This window comes from Rutidosis leptorrhynchoides, chromosome 3 (assembly GCF_046630445.1).
Source record: "Rutidosis leptorrhynchoides isolate AG116_Rl617_1_P2 chromosome 3, CSIRO_AGI_Rlap_v1, whole genome shotgun sequence".
Classification (NCBI taxonomy): Eukaryota; Viridiplantae; Streptophyta; class Magnoliopsida; order Asterales; family Asteraceae; genus Rutidosis; species Rutidosis leptorrhynchoides.
This window is the reverse complement of record NC_092335.1, coordinates 386,834,802-386,847,500: the sequence shown is the minus strand read 5'-3', so window position 1 is coordinate 386,847,500 and position 12,699 is coordinate 386,834,802.

The window sequence follows — 12,699 nt, the reverse complement described above, 5'->3', positions numbered from 1 at the left end:
ATGACAATATGTAAAATGACCATGTTGAGAATATGTAAAATGACCATGTTTTATTCTAATTAGAAGATTTTTATTCTAAGTGTCACGAAAATGTATGTGGGTTGTGTTGAATTAGAAAGTTATTTATCTGGCATGTTTTTATCAAAGATGGTAAGCTTTTAATGTTGTTATACATGAAGTATGCCAGGAGAACTTTGTACTCGTTTTAATTAGATCATTTGTTATATAAGTGTGTCAAACATGAAACTGATACGGAGTATCATATAAGAAAAACAAAGACTATTATTTATATCTCATATTTGTTAAATATACATGGCTTGGGAAGCAAATATAATCATAAAAGTTAATACTTTTACTCTATACTCTTATGCGTGGGAATATGCCAAATTGGAAGGTGGAGTATGGTGGATTTAGGAATGATAAAGAAACGTGATGAATGATAAAAAATAATCAATGAACGATAAAAATACATGATAATTGATAAAAAAATGCCAAATGAATGATAAAAGTAGTTGATGAATGATAAACAAAGAATGATAAAAGAACGTGATGAATGATAAAAAAGACCAGACGAATGATAAAAGTAACAAATGAATGATAAAAGTAGCTGATAAATGATAAACGAAAAGTGATAAAAGAACGTGATGAATGTTTAAAAAAATACCCGATGAATAATAAAAATACTTAATTAGTGATAAAAATTTCTGAAGAATGATAAACGAAGAATAATAAAAGAACGTGATGAATGTTAAAAAAAAATACCCGATTAATGATAAAAATACTCGATGAATGATAAAAAAAAAATACCCGATGAATGATGAAAATAGCTGATGAATAATAAATGAAGAATGATAAAAGAACTTGATAAATGATTAAAAAAAATACCTGATAAACGATAAAAATACCCGATAAATGATAAAAAAAAAAAACCCCAATGAATGATAAAAATAGCTCGTGAATGATAAATGAAGAATGATAAAAATACCTGATGAGTGATAAAAAATACCTGTTGAATGATAAAAATACCCGATGGATGATAAAAATACCAAATGAATGATAAAAAAAAAATAGATGAATGATAACAGAGGAATGATAAAAGAACGTGATGGATGATAAATAAATACCCGATTGATGATAAAAAGACCCGATGAATGATAAAAATATCCGATGACTGATAAACGAAAAATGATAAAAGAACGTGATGGATGATAAAAAAATACTCGATGAATGATAAAAATACCCGATGAATGATGAAAATAGCTGATTAATGATAAAAGAACTTAATAAATGATAAAAAAAAAAATACCCGACGAATGATAAAAATACCCGATAAATGATAAATAAAACCCCACTGAATGATAAAAATAGCTCGTGAATGATAAATGAAGAATGATAAAAAAACGTGATGAATGATAAAAAAGAATACCCGATGAATGATAAAAATGCCCGATGGATGATAAAAATACCGAATCAATGATATAAAAAAGTTGATGAATGATAACCGAGGAATGATAAAAGAACGTGATGTATGATAAATAAATACCGGATTGATGATAAAACGACCCGATGAATGATAAAAAATCTGATGAATGATAAACGAAGAATGATAAAAGCACGTGATGAATGATAAAAAAATTACCCAATGAATGATAAAAATACCCGATAAATGATATAAAAAAAAACCCCAATGAATGATAAAATAGCTCGTGAATGATAAATGAAGAATGATAAAAAAACTTGATGAATGATAAAAAAAATACCTGATGAATGATAAAAATACGCGATGGATGATAAAAATACCAAATGAATGATAAAAAAAAGTTGATGAATGATAACCGAGGAATGATAAAAGAACGTGATTGATGATAAATAAATACCCGATCGATAATAAAAAGACCCGTTTGATGATAAAAATATCTGCAATACGATGATAAACGAAGAATGTTAAAAGAACGTGATGAATGATAAAAAAAAATACCCGATGAATGATAAAAACACCCGATGAATGAAACTGTTGAATGATAAACGAAGAATGATAAAAGAACTTGATAAATGAAAAAAATATCTGATGAATGATAAAAATACCCGATAAATGATAAAAAAAAGAACCCAATGATGATAAAAATAGCTCGTGAATGATAAATGAAGAATGATATAAAAAAACGTGATGAATGATAAAAAAAATACCCGATGAATAATAAACTTATCCGATGAATGATAAAAATACCAAATGAATGATAAAAAAAGTTGATGAATGATAACTGATGAATGATAAAAGAACGTGATGAATGATAAATAAATACCTGATTGATGATAAAAAGACCAAATGAATGATAAAAATATCTGATGAATGATAAACGAAGAATGATAAAAGAACGTGATGAATGATAAAAAAACCCGATGAATGATAAAATACCCGATGAATGATGAAAATAGTTTATGAATGATAAACGAAGAATGATATCATTCATATTAAAACGTTTAACATTTATCAAAAAACAGTTATCATTCATCAAAAAAAAAGTTATCATTCTTCAAAATATTATCATTCATGGTATCATATACTAATAACCTAACTGATCTAAAAATATATTTACAACCACAATACTACATTAGAATTCATGGTATCATTTACTATTAACTTAACTGATCTAAACATTCATGTTTCAAATACATACTTGAACTTCTATAACACGAATCAAGATAATTACTTTCCGATTCTTCTAACAAATAATCCCCATTCGAGTTTACTCACAAACCAATCCAGCAAAACACATTTGGCACCAACTTCAACACTCTGCACATTTTCAACACCTAAGGTGAAGAAACAAGGTTATTGGCTGGAAGAGTACAATAATCAATAACATGTCATAAATAAAACAAATAAGGAAGCATAATGTAAACACTTCATTTAAAGATTACAATATCTGTACTCACATGGCCTAGCAGCAAGATATAGACAAAACATCAAGTTTTTCTTATTTTCGCTTTATTAGGCATTGAAGTGGCGTATCACGTGGACCAGGCTGCAATGTAACAAAAAAACTCGTCATCATGTATCACAAAATCTATAGGCTAAAGCTTCGTCATTCATTGAGTGTACTTTCAAATAATTCGAGCCTCCTCATCTAGTATCTCAACAAGGTAACATTAGTCACAAAAGACCAACAAATTCGCCATACGAGTAGCAAAACCAAATTGTCTTCTACCTATTATGACAAAAAAAGTTGCTACATACATACTTCCTTTTCTATAGAAGTTGTTTCTAACCTAATAAATCAAAGCTACTTCACTACTCCAGTTTGGATATTCATTAGCCACAATTAGAAAAATTAAAGCCAATACACATAGCCACACACATACACTAATGTGCCTATGAGCTATAGGTATTAAATTAGTTTAACTTTATAAGCATTCACTTCCAAAATCAGTTAATCATATCATAATGCTAATCATATCAATCAAATTTCAAATTACTCATTTTGATGAATGATAAATTTACCATTCATCACTCATTTTGATGAATGATAAATTTATCATTCATCACCGATTTTTGAACGATTTCGAATATTTTTGGCTTATAAAAATATAGATTTCGAGGGCATTTTTATGCATATTTATGAATATATAAAAATTTAAAAAAAAAGCAAAAAAATAAAAACGTGAAAGTAATTAGGAAAAACAAAAGGCAGTACTATTCGTTTGTATTAGCCATACATCAGTAAGTAGAACAAAAAATATGAAATTAGTAACCTAAATCCTAATGTGTGTGTGTGCACAAATATACAATACAATATTACAATATTATATTATATAAATGAAAATGATTAAATAAATGAATTGTACCTTAGAAGCTGGTGTATCTTCTGGTTGAGATTTAGTTTGAAAAAAGGGAAAGCAATAGGTGAATTAACAGTCTCAATTGTATCAAAAGCATCTCTAGCTTTAATACTCCCAATTCTCTTACTACCATTACATCTCTCCGTCAGATTAGGTTTTGTTGTCTTTAAACCAGTCTTCAATTTCTTCCCTACCTGCTTCAAATTCAATGTTATTACTATAAATAGATATATGAACATACAGCTAAAGAGAAATAGGGCTAGCACTTGGTAAATGTAGACAAAGCAATTAATTGATTGCTAGAAAGGAATTGAAGAAACGATTTGATATTGCTTTAAACATACATATTATTCGACGCAATATCATTTATATTTCATAGGTTTTTACTGTTTACTAAGACATTCAAATGTATAAATCACGAGAAAACAACAAAAGTTAACGCGAGCTTGCTGTTTGAAGAAACGACGATAAAACAACAATAAAAAATGGATTTAAACCAATTACATATCAAGATAACGTTTACCCAAACGCAAGTTCAAGATGAGCGAAGAAAAAAAGAGTTCAAATGAAAAGGTCCAAATCGATAAACGTCAACGCGGGATCAAAAGAGAACAAAACATAAAATAAAAACAAAGAAAACTGTCAGCTGTTCTTACGCGAATCTTGTAGCTATCTACGCGAAATGCGTAGTAATTATCTCTTACGCGGATCGTGTGGACTCCTACGCGAAACGCGAAATCTCTTTTCCAGATCCAGATTCAAATGTGTATGGGACGGTGGCTTTTTGTTTAATATAAATTCTTTTTTCAATGGTACATCAAGAAAAGGAGGATACAATCATTCCACCTACTACATCATCAACTTATAATAAGGAGTACACATATACAGTGGGAGAGACACATTTTTCAGAGAGCAGAGAGCAAGAGAGATATTACAAAATTATTACTGTCTTTGTATTTTCAAGTAATCTGTATTATTTTCAGTTTCAAGGTTCAATAATTAGGATAGTTTCAAATATTAAGGGTGTATTGTTCATGATTAAGGGTATTATTGTACGCGCAAAAGGGGTGTTATTATTGTAATTTTCTACCATTGAAGTTAATGAAAGTGAAGAATTTTTAGTAAGTATATTTTGTTAAAATTATCGTTATCAGTTTTTATCATTATTATTATGTTTGTATATTTATATTTTTATGTTTCCCTTAGTATAATGAGTAGCTAATTTTCCTAGTGTTTGCTTCGATGTAGAGCCCCTAGTGAAATGGATTGTTATTATTTGTAAAAAAATTAAAATGTAACTTTAGTATTTTTAACATTGAGCCTAATTGAAAGAACCATTATTATGTATTTGGATGTTTAACCCTTGTCACTTAATTTGTTAGATTAAAATAACGAAAGTTATTTTTATATATATAAATTAAGCTTCAACATTAAAAGTGATCTAGACGAACTTATAACTAATTTACTAACACTAAATTAAAAGTAAGGTTCGGTGGTTTGGGTAATATCACGAGTCATATAATAATGAAATTATAAAAAGGGAAATCGTTATGATTTGGGTTTTGGCGAAGGTCAAAACTGGGTTGGGTCTCAATTTAAATACTTAAGAACTAGTAACTATCTAAATATAATCCAATGAAAATTAGATTTAATTTAGTTAGTCAAAACTTATTATTTATTCGAAAGGAAAATATAAGTTTTATACTAAACATTTTAAATAGGGCTTAAACTCAAAAACAATCCATGGATCTAGAGGTGATACATTTAAGTAAACACTCCCATTTTATATATTGTAAAATTATTATAATAATTATTATTATTTACGTATTATTAATTACAGCACTAAAATATAAATATTTATATCAAAATACTCGAATTTGTACCAGAACTGTTTGTCACATCGATTATAACATACGCGGATCGCGTATATCTCTACACGATACGCGTACGATTTAAAACATACGTGAAACGCGTATTATACTACGCAAAACGCGTAAGTACAAATACGGGTACTGTACGAACTAGGTTAAAAATCTAGGGTTTTAATTATTTTATTATTATATTTAAGTTGTTAATTTATAATTATTATAATTTATAATTAGTAATTAGTTTATAACTAGTTAAATATTATAATTCCTATTAAATTATATTAATTTAGTTAAAATATGTTATTTAGTTAATTTAAATAAATTTATATTATAATTGCTCAAAACAAAATTCTAAACAATTAGTTTTATTAAAAAGTTATCATTTTATTAATTATCATTTAGTAATAAACTTATTAGTATGATTTCAATTAATTCACTTTTAAATTAATAATTATAAATAATGTATTCATATAAATTAATAAGTAGTTCAATTAAATTAGGATTAAGTTATATTTTATTATTATTATGTAGTATTATCATTTCCTAATCCAAAACCCCCTTAAAATAAGTTTAACTTCAAAGACTATTAAAAACCATTGAACACTGTCTCCCTGTGGAACGAACCGGATTTACCGACAAACTAAACTACGCGGATAGGACTAGTTGCCTATATGTGTGAAATCAACCTAAAATCATTAAAATACCACATATACAATAAATCAATTCGTGTAACAAAATAACTCAAATCCGTTCATAAATAAAGGTACTGTTTCACCACATCAACTTTTTGGCGCCGCTGCCGGGGATCAGTTACGTTTAAAAGATTTTAATAGACTTTAGGTTATTCGATCCTTTTATAGGAATTCATTCCTAGAAAAGCTTTTAATGTTATGATAGAAATTAATGCATGAATTTACGTTCCTCCAACACTGAATTAACTTCTCCATATCCTGAACCCGAAAGAGAATTTAACGAACGCTTAAGAGCTCAAGAAGTAGAATATCTCGCTGAGGACTTAGAATCACTTTCATTAGATTCTAACTCTAAACCAGATATTCAACAAATCATAGAATCAGATATGGCTGTTACAAATCAAACGATGGAAGCATTAATGAAGGCGACAAGAACAGGTCAAGGCCACGCAATCATCCAACCTACGATGACTGACGGCTTTGAAATAAAAGGTCAATTCCTTCACATGGTGACTAATACATGCCAATTCGGTGGAGCTCCAAATGAGGATGCTAACGAGCATCTTCGTAAGTTTGTAAGCATTTGCAAACTATTCAAAATTAAGGATGTCTCCGATGAAGTCGCATGTTTGAAAATCTTTCCATGGTCCTTAAAGGACGATGCAAGAGATTGGCTAGACTCATTACCAGAAGGTTATATCGAAAACTGGAATGACATGATGGACAATTTTTTGTCAGAATTCTTCTCTGCTTCAAAAGCAGCGAAATTGCAAAGTGATATAAATCATTTCAAACAAAAACTTAACGAAACCCTTTATGAAGCTTGGACCCGATTCAACAAAATGCTTAGGGTATGTCCTCAACACGGGTTGAATACATTCCAAAAAGTCCAAATATTCTATAAAGGAGTAAATGTTGCTACTAGAAAAGATATCGATGTTGCAGTCGGTGGTTCGATAATGAAGAAAACACCAGAAGACGCTCACACAATCATTGCCGATAGAGCCTCACATTCCCATAATTGGCATCAAGAGATAGAATTCTCTAGATCATCAACCGTTGCTAATATCGAAAGCAATGATGAAATTGCTTCTTTAAAAGTACAAATGGCAAATCAAGCAAGACAAATTGAGAAAGTAACCAACGAAATGCATGCTATCAGTGTAGGATGTGAAATGTGCCAAGGCCCCCATCTTACTAGAGATTGTGATAAAACAACGATGGAAGAGCAAGCAAATTTCCTAGGTTACTTGCGAAAAGGTGAAATGAATTTCAATGATTTTCCAGCGATAGAAGCAAATAACCGAAAATATCCTCCAATTAACAACTATCAAACAGGAGGACCTTCAGGTTTAAATAATAATAACTATCAAGGAGGAAATCCGGTTTACTAAAATAACCGAAATTTCCAAAATCAAAATCAAAATCAAAGGAATGCACCACCAGGTTACAATAACCTAAACAACCGAAATCAACCTCAACGAATTTATCAAAATAATTTCCAACACAATCAACCACAACCACAACCACAAGCACTTATACAACCACAACCCGAGAAGAAATCCGGTTTAGAAGATCTCTTAAGAGATTTTATGGTTAAACACGAGCAAACTGCGGAAATTCAAACTCAACAAATTCGAAATCAACAAGCTACGATTCAGAATTTAGAAAGAGATGTTGGAAGGATCTCACAGTTACTATCAGAGAGGCCACCAGGTGCTCTCCCCTCAAATACTCAAGTGAATCCCAACAACAATCAAACAAGGAATGAGCATGTAAATGCTATAACTACTAGAAGTGGTTTAACTGTTAACCCAGAAACTAGTAAGACCTCAGAAGTTCCTTTATCTTCTTCTAGTTTACAAGAACCTGTTGATATAGATGAACATGTTGAGAAAGAACAAGAAAAAGATGATCCACCTGAGATCATATCAAAGAAAATTGAAGAACCACCATTGAAGGTGCACAAAGAACATATTCCATACCCGAAAGCATTAAAGAAAGACAAACTCGCGAGCCAATATCAAAAATTTTCAGATATGATCAAGCAAATTAGCATTAACATGCCACTCGCGGAAGTTCTTAGGGGTATGCCAAATTATGGAAGGTTTATTAAGGATCTCATAGCCGATAAAGGTAAATATGAAGAAGTTTCAACCACATTCCTCAATGAGGAATGCTCAGCAATTTTGCAAAAGCAAAAGATGCTGCCGAAACTTGGAGATCCTGGTAGTTTCATTATTCCGTGTCTGATGGGAGATTCAGTAATGTATGATGCATTAGCTGACTTAGGCGCAAGTATCAATCTTATGCCACACTCCTTATACTTAAAACTAAACCTAGGCGATCTAAAACCAACTAGGATGTGTATACGCCTAGCAGATAGAACTTTTAACTATCCTATTGGTATTGCCGAAAACCTACCAGTTAAAGTCAATCATTTAATCTTTCCTGCCGACTTCGTTGTTCTCGAAATGGAAGAAGATAGCAAGGTTCCCCTAATTCTAGGGCGACCATTTTTAAATACCACTGACTCAATTGTACGTGTTAAAGACAAAAAGCTTAGTCTAGGTGTAGGGGAAGACAGAGTTACCCTAAACATAGATAAAGCTATGAAACAACCTATCTCTTCCGATGACGAATGTTATAAGGTAGATATTGTTGATTGTTGTGTCGAAAAAGAATTGCAAGAATTACTAAATGTCGACACCTCGAACTTCACCTCAATGAGTGAAGGTGATGAATTCGATGTAGAACTTGAACTTGACGAATTATTGAAAGTAGTAATCGATGAAGATTATTGTGAGGAAGAAACTCCCAAAGAAGATGAACCCTTTGAAGAAATTACCGATGGTAACAGGTTCCGAATAAAATCTTCCTTGCAAGAACCGCCAACCTTGAAGCTTAAAGAACTCCCGGAACATTTGGAGTATGCTTATCTCCAAGGTACATCACAATTACCTGTTATAATTTCATCAAAACTTTCCGATAACGAAAAGAGTAGGTTAATGTCCGTTCTAAAAACTCATAAGAAAGCAATTGCTTGGAAAACAACTGATATTACAGGGATTAATCCAGCTTATTGTACTCATAAGATTCTAATGGAAGAAGATTTTAAACCCGTAGTACAAAGACAACGAAGGTTAAACCCTAACATGAAAGAAGTTGTCAAGAAGGAGGTTATCAAGTTACTTGATGCCGGGTTAATATACCCTATATCCGATAGCCCGTGGGTTAGTCCTGTACAAGTAGTAGCCAAGAAAGGAGGTACAACTGTCGTCCTTAATGATAAGAATGAACTCGTTCCTACAAGAACAGTCACTGGTTGGAGAGTCTGTATAGACTACCATCGTTTAAACGACGTCACAAGAAAAGATCATTTCTCACTTCCTTATATTGACCAAATGCTAGAACGTTTAGCGGGAAAAGAATATTATTGTTTCCTTGATGGATTCTCCGGTTATTTTCAAATTCCCATTGATCCAAAAGACCAAGACAAGACAACATTTACTTGTCCATTTGGTACATTCGCATATCGAAGAATGCCGTTCGGATTATGCAACGCGCCAGGCACCTTTCAAAGGTGTATGATGGCAATATTTCATGACATGATAGAAGGAAGTATGGAAGTCTTTATGGACGATTTCTCTGTTTTTGGAGACTCCTTCGATTCATGCCTTTCCAACCTCGAGCGAATGTTAATTCGTTGTGAGGAATCAAATCTTGTTTTAAATTGGGAAAAATGTCACTTCATGGTGAAGGAAGGCATTGTTTTAGGACACAAGATTTCTCGAGATGGAACGGAAGTAGACAAAGCTAAGATCGATGTAATCTCAAAGCTTCCTCCTCCAACTAACGTTAAAGGAATTCGTAGTTTTTTAGGTCATGCGGGATTCTATCGACGATTCATAAAGGACTTTTCCAAAATCGCTCGACCCATGACTAAACTTCTCGAGAAAGATAGTACATTCGACTTCAATGATGAATGCTTACAAGCTTTCTCCATTCTAAAAAATAAACTTACGAATGCACCCATTATAGTATCACTCGACTGGTCCAAACCTTTCGAACTAATGTGTGATGCTAGTAATTTCGCGATGGGAGCTGTTTTAGGTCAATGTCAAGATAACAAATTTCAACCAATTTACTACGCAAGTAAAACGCTTACAGGAGCTCATTTGAATTACACAACTACTGAGAAGGAGCTCCTTGCAGTAGTTTTTTCTTTCGATAAGTTTAGATCTTACTTAGTGTTATCTAAAACAATTGTTTATACTGATCATTCAGCCCTAAAGTACTTATTCAAAAAGAAAGATGCTAAACCTAGACTAATTTTTTGGATTCTACTCCTACAAGAATTCGACATTGAAATTAAGGATAAAAAAGGTGCTGAAAATCTCGCTGCAGATCACTTATCCCGTCTTGAAAATCCTAACTTAGAAACACTCGACGAATCTATTATTCACGATACTTTTCCAGACGAGTTCCTTATGAGAATTGAAATAGAAGAAGAAATTCCATGATTTGCGGGCTATGCTAATTATCTAGCCGCAGGAATTCTTGTTAAAAATCAAACTTATCAGCAAAAGAAGAAATTCTTTGCTGATCTGAAGTTTTACTTTTGGGAAAGCCCTTGTAACATCCCGCGTTTTTCCGTTAAATTTAATTTTAACACCGTCTTTTTTTTAAATAATATTTTTTTCGCTATTTAAATTCCCAATTTCTGTTGACTAACGTTTATAATATTCTCGTTATTTAATTATAACATCACTCGTCTACTCGAGCGTTTTTAAAATATTTCGTTTGGTTAATTCCCGCACCCGACTACAAACATGAGGGACTTAAGTTGACAAGTGGGCAAAGTGGTGACTAGGTCAACTAGTCAACCACTTCACCTCCTCCATTCATTTCCACCAACACCTCTTCCTCTTTTTCTCTCTACTTCTCTTTTATGAACATAAACACCAAAATCACAAAATCATCATCTAATTCCGATTGGAGAAGCAAACATCAAAACAAATTGTACTTTTGGAATCCTCGTTTCATCCTCTTCGATTTGATACTAGTCTCATGGCATGGGGTAAGAATTTCTCATGAAACCCTAACTTGTAAAATTCGTTTTTAGACTTGTCAAGTGGTTAATTAGTGTCTATGGCTCGTAGGGATGTCGTGTATGTAATTTGTATGCTCGTTCTTCGTGTTTTGAAAATATGACATGAACACCCAAATGGGTCTAGCTTAATCTTGAGTTTTGGTTGCTCAAATGATGTTATAAGATAAAGTGTATGTGTTAAAAGTGTTAGTTACTTCATTAGCTTCGTTTTGATATGTTGGATGATGATAAACTAGCTCAATAACATGAAATGTGTTTTTGGTGAATCGATTATCGTTTTGGTAGGAACTTGATGCGGTTGAATGCTAGTTAAGACACTTGTTTGAATGTATGCTAGTTAACTAGTTAAATTGTATGCGTAAATAGCTTCGAAATGGTGTGATGTATGCTAGCGTTTGATTAGTGAATCATAAGTCTCATTTGTGTCGAAATTGATTTTGAAACGATAACGTGGCTAGTGATTTTGACGTAGTAAATGTTTATTGAAACTTGGAATATGCGTCTAGTTGCAATGTATGCGTTATTACCTTCAAAACGGCATATCATTTCTATGTTAAAAGTTCCCGAATCATAAAATACGTTTTACGAACTTGAAACTTTGAAAATAAACCTTTCTTGATCAATTGACGAGTTTTCGGTTATTGTAAATGATGTTTCTGATTGATGATATGTGGTTAGTTGTATTCCTCGTCAAAATACCTTTTCGACGATATATGGTAGGCATTATAAGTGTTTGCGGGTCAAGAATTGGGTTGGAAAAGGTTTTGGTTCGTGCACACTTGGAAAAACTGACCAGAATTCTCTGCCCAGGTAGTGGCGCGGCGCGCCACATCCCCGCGCGGCGCGCAGAATCGCCTGGCCAGATTCTGCTCACTTTGTCACATTTCACGCGAAATGTTTGACTAGCTACCGACCTCCGATTCACATGAAACTTGTTTTAATATACTTGTATGTGAATATTTAGCATAGAAAAATAGTTCGGGACCCGACCTGAACGCGTTGACTTTTTCGTTGACTTTGACCAAGTTTGACTTTTAGTCAAACTTAACCAAACTTTTATACAATCATTCTAACATGCTTTTATACTTGTTTCTTGTATGAAACTTGACAACGTGATTCACATGCTATATTTAATCGAGTCGTAACGAGCCATAGGACTAATTGAACACATTTCACCCGACCTTGT